Here is a 6,062-nt window from a genome sequence, read left to right as displayed (position 1 = left end):
AAATATAAGCAGGTAGAAAGTTTAGCTTCCAGTTATTTCAATGTTTACAATATAACGAAGAATCTACAATAGTAGTTACTTCTATTTTTATGAATGTTTAAGTTACTTTCTTAATTTTTTTTTCAAAATAATGTACCTAGTAGAAATATAGTCTAATGAACCCTGTTTGAAAAACGTTAAATTAAATATAATATTTAAAATACAGTTGTCCTCCTTGTACATGACTACAATACAACTAAAAAACTAATTTAATAAAAAAACAAGTGGTTGTAGAAACTTTAAATATTATTTTTTTTTATTTTTTAAACATCGAAACTCAAAGGTATAATAACAGGTATCATACCAACCATAAATAGAGTAGGTATGTTAAAATGTTTTGAGTTATTACTAGAATCGACCCTTGATAAAAAAAGGGATTAGATTTAAGTTTACCTATGATCCAGTTTGTATACTATTTCTTTGGATTTTCTGCACGTGTGCAAAAACTACACTAAAACACTATATCTTATAGAAAATAAAATATTGTGCGTTGAATTTGAGGGATTTTATCTGAAAAAATATTAATTTGGAAGAAAACCGGCAACAAGCGGCAGAAAATAATAATATTTCCGTGCAGTCTTCTGGTCGACCAACGGACGGCCACTTCTGGTCGACCAACGGACGGCCAGGACGTTAGTGTGCGCTATATCATTTGATTTAATGGTTTTAGAGGTAGCTGCGGCCTGGCCGGTCCGACCTGGTCGTCAGTGTGTTCGAGCCCTAAGCTGAACATCGATAAAGCTAAAATCGTGTGCACTCCCCAGGAAAATGATAACAATGCTATAAAAATCGGGGAAGAACTATTGGAATATGTAGCGGAATTCAATTACCTCGGCAGTTTGATTTCGGAAAAGGCCAATATCAACTCTGAAATTCAGCACAGAATTCGCAGCGCCTCAAGAGCATTCTGGCAATTAAATGACAGGGTTTTCTACAATTATGACTTGAGTACAAAAACGAAACTTGCAGTGTACTGAACAATATAATAAATGCAGTGTACTGAATAATAATAATAATCCCCACCCCGTTATATGGAAGCGAAATCTAGGTGCCGCGCCGTACCGCCAGCATACGAACGCATTAAACCAGTTACAACAGAGACATCTTACACAACTGTTAAGAATCAAATGATACCACCGTGCCTCAAACGTATCGGTCCTTGAAAAAGCTGCGAGAGCGCATAAGTCATGATTACTAAATCTCGCTTAAGATGGGCGGGCCACTTATGCAGGATGCAAGTAAACTGCCTACCAAAATCTCTATTTTACGGTGGGCTTTTAGACGGTAAGAGGAAACCGGGTGGACAACTCAAAAGGCCAAGGATATTTTCCATAAAACTTAAAGGATATAAACATGCAGAATCAGTAGAAGGAAACAGCGCACAATAGAATGCAATGGAGAAGAACTGTAAACTCAGTTAACAACAACCAAAAAGTAAAGAGGCAACAAAGCAATGAGATTTTTGAATGTCCGGAGTGCGGTAGACAGATAACATCACGTATCGGGCTTTTCAGTCACAGAAAAGCTCATGAAAGAAAACGCCTTGCGGAACTATCTTCTGATAAGTGTCAAATACTCGTCAGCGAGTAATGGCAGTAAGTAAGTAAACCAAATAATGGGGGATACAGATAGAAAATTCCTCTGAGATACTGAGTCCATTTTAAGATGTATACTTTGTTTAACAATGTGTAAAATAGCTTTAAGCAATACTACCATATTCATTTTCATTTCGCACACAAACACCTACGTGCTCTTTTCAACATATATTACTTATCCGTTTTAAGCTAAGTACCTGGGTACCTTCTACACATACGCTTACCATAAATCGTCGGTACTTTTACTATCGAAACGGCCACCTAAATTGCCGGTGCACCGTTCAAAAGTGGACGCCAAATGGACAGCCGAGGTTATTGACCAAATATCCTTCGCCATTGCAAAGATACACAAACTGAAATGCTTTCTCATCTGGACCTCGCTTGAAGCGTATCGATCTCGCATACTTATGCAAATCGAGAACGAATTGTAACATATATTATATATGGACTGAATTAATGAAACACCAACATAAAATTGATGGTAACGATTTGAGTTCATTGGTATGTCACTCTGTGACAATAATGACATATATTTTACCTTGCGAATATGAGAAATTTAATATTGGTAAATAGTTATTTTTATACAGTATTTTATCGTCGACCGAAAAAATTTACGAGCGATTACGATGAATTAATTTCGGGAGGCATAATGCGATAATACAATAATAATATAATATCGTCGTATATAAACAATAATTTTTTCCATAGCGAGTTACGTTTAAAAAATATTCAGAAATTATTATTTCAAGGAATTTATTACGAGTAGAAATTACATTGTACGAGTTGGCGTTGGTTTCTATGTGTAATTTGACAAATAAATAAAAGTTGTTAGTTGTCAGTTCCCCCTTTTAGAACTTCTGTCCGTCATATTAAGAAATGAAAGTAAATAATAAAGCGCCTCTCGTGTTTGTGCGCACTCAAAATATTTTTAATATTTTTAAATTTACATTTTTTTAATTGTGAATATAAGTAATATATTACATTTAAATGGAATATATTACATAACAATTATGTCAATTACAGGATTGCAAGCTTGTTTTCTAACATTTTTTAAATAAAATGAATTATAAAATTTCAATATATGTATATTTGTCGTAGGTATGAAAAAAGTTAAATATAAATGGACAAACGCTTACTTACATTGCAATAAAATTTCCACTTTAGTTTTGTAATCCAAACGCAATATTTCTATTTCACAAATAAAAATATCCGACAACACTAAAATTACTGAAAATGGCGGCAAACAAGTTAAAACTGGAAAATATATATGGCTGCATAGATCATCACGCTGTACTATTATGTGTTTGTGGGTTGTAAGAAATAAAAAATATCTAATTATAACTTGTAAATTTTAATATTTTAACATGATTTCAACTTCTGACAATAACAAACTTTTTTGTTATCAAGATGACATGTTAGACGGCAACTGACATATATGTCTAACAATATTTGAATCTCTATTTTGAATGTAATATAATTTCCGGCTACTATAATGCTTTTTTATACTAGGAAAACATTTATACATTCATAAAATACAACAAAGTCTAATAATATAGTTTGAAAACAAAACTCGTAATCCCTATACGAGTACCCGTATACGGTTTACCTTCGTAAATGTAATTTGGGCTTTACGAGTAGAAAAAATATTGTGCTGGGTTGGCGTTGGTTTCAAAATTAGATGATTAAATTTTCGCAATTTTTTACACCATTTGACCGGTGGCGTCTCTAGTGTTTGTTCAGGTGGTTGGTCTTTTACTCCCGCTTATGGCCATCAAAGAAAAAGTTCTAAAGGGGGATGTTTTGTGTTCTCTTTCGTGTCGATTGTTGATTGAATTGGAGCCAGAAATGGCTCAAAACGAAATAAGTAAATTACCATGCAACAGATATTCAGGCTTGGGCGAAAAACGCCATATCCAAACTACTTCCATTTAAATCCCGAATAACTTATGAAAAGGAATACAACAATTTTCAAAAATGGAAGCAATTAAAAACGTGCGAGAAGAAATAAAGTTTTTAACCTATCCTCGCTGTTAAAGTATCATTTAATCTACCCTTGCGGTTAAAGTACTATTTTATCTACTATTTTTGATAGATATAAGGCAATTTTAACAGTTGCTATGGAAAAAAAACATATAAATATTTGTACGAAGTAAATAAGAAATGAAAACCGAAGTAAAAAAAAGTATTTTTGCTTGAAATTAAAACTGATTGCTACTGAAATTAACAGCATTATTTACTTTTGAAATTTAACAGTTGGAGAAATTTAATGTCGATGTGCTTATATTATTACTCGAAAGTTAATTAAAATTAATGATATTTCTTTGATTAACGTCCATAGTTCAATTACTTGAATTAAAATTAATCTACTTATTACAAATTAATTAAATACTTAAACGATCAGGCTTAATTACCAGATCATTTAATTTAGCTTCATCATCTTTATTATTAAATGCTTCAGTGCCTAAGTAAGCCATACTCCTATTTAAACAAACTTTTAATCATTCATATATTAAATAATTATTATAAAATATTTATCAAAATTTTCTGAATCTCATTTTATACATTTATAAATGCTAACTTGAGAACTAATGTCAAATATTATTAAGTATCACAGTTTCGGCAGAATGGCATCGTTAAATGAGACTGAACATATTGAAATTAATTAAATCAAATTGTTTAAGTGATATTTTCAAGTCAATAACGGTTAATAAACGGTTTCAAGTTAATAAACGGTTGGTTTGAGGAACACTGTGTGTATTTCGATTTTTGCTTAGAATTGAAGGAATAAACGAAATATGCAATAATATACAGAGGTAATAATCGACCGTTTTCATACATAACAGAGACCCTGTATAACAAAACTGTCGTTTTACCTACATTGACAAAAATATAAATAAATTTACCACAAAATACTCTTGATATATTACAAAATCTGAGCGACTTTCAAAAATCTAATATTTTCGCATAGTTTCAGAAAATAACGTGATTTTATAATAGTTATTTACAGTACAAGTGTGTTTATGAACATGATTACAACAACGAGTGTCAACGATTAGAATGACGAGGTCGTAGACCGAGTCGTTCTAATCACACGAGTGTTGTAATCATGTTTAAACGCACGTGTCATGTACAACGTTTTATCTAGAACCGAAAAATAAGAAAATGCTGTTTTAATTTTCGTTTATTAGTCGCCCAGTCGCACACCTTTAACACCTTTAACTATGATATTTGTTACATTTTTTTCTGAAAAGTCAGTTTGCCCTGTCAAGTAAACGCGAGCACTTTTTGCCCAGAAAAATCATTTTAAAAATTATGATGAGCGATTCCGAAAGTCTCCCTTCAGATGTAGAAGTTGCCGCAGCACGTGCCACGGAATCATTATTGCCGGAAAAGTTAATATATTTAGATGTTCGTAGTTATTTTTCATTATTATAGAAACTAGTTGTGTTATAGATTCATAACACCACTAATTGTGTTTTGATTCTCATAACGTAACTGAAATACTAAAAAAATAGTGATGTAAAAACGTTACAACTAAACGGTTGTAGATAAAATTATTTAAAGATATTTAATGATTATTAGCAAACGATACTATTTTCACAATTAGCTTTATGAGTGTTTTCACATAAAATTTAAACATATACATACATACAATTTTATAATTAATTATATTATCGTCTAACGAAGAAAGATAATCATTACACTCGGCTACATTTAATTTCTTTCTATTTCATATCTTCTATACAGTGTGTCAATTTTAAAACTTCCCACCCTTAATATCTTTCTTACAGTTAAAAATATGAAAAATTGGAAAGACACGTCAATTTTATTTGTAAGGGGGACACTTAAAATGAATATTTTTAGCCTTTTCTTTTCAACCCCCTAGAAAGGGTAGATGTCACCTTTATAATCTTAAATGGGAATGGGGGTCAAGTGGTACCTCGTTTTAAAGGGCGTTTAATTCTCTTTTCAGTGGTATAATTCTTTATTGCTTTTTATCCAGAGGTTTCCGAATAATCGCGTTTCAAAGGTGCAGAAACAATTAAACGTGCCAGATTTTGGTTTTCAGGTTAGTGTTTACACAAAAGTTATTGCAATGGATCTCCTTGTAGTACAAATGAGAAGATTAGGTTACACCACTTACTTATTATAATTATTATATACTTACATCTTATAAGTTGTTCAAAATGTTGTCCATTTTCGCGTAAACAGTAATAAAGTAAAGAAAATTTCACCGGGAATTGACTGGCATTCTGCTGTAATTCGCCTTTTAAGATCATCAATATCAGTAGACTGCGTTTTATAAACAATGAATTTAAGATAACCCCCAAAAAAAAGTCGAAGTGATCTTGAAAGCCATTCAATTGGTCCCCTTCTGCCAATCCATGTACCTGCAAATCTCTCGTTTAACCACTGTCGGACCGGAAA

This window comes from Sitophilus oryzae, unplaced genomic scaffold (genome assembly GCF_002938485.1).
Source record: "Sitophilus oryzae breed Bouriz unplaced genomic scaffold, Soryzae_2.0 scaffold_616_pilon_pilon, whole genome shotgun sequence".
Taxonomy (NCBI): Eukaryota; Metazoa; Arthropoda; class Insecta; order Coleoptera; family Curculionidae; genus Sitophilus; species Sitophilus oryzae.
The sequence above is the reverse complement of the archived record's forward strand: the minus strand, read 5'-3'. Positions refer to the sequence as shown.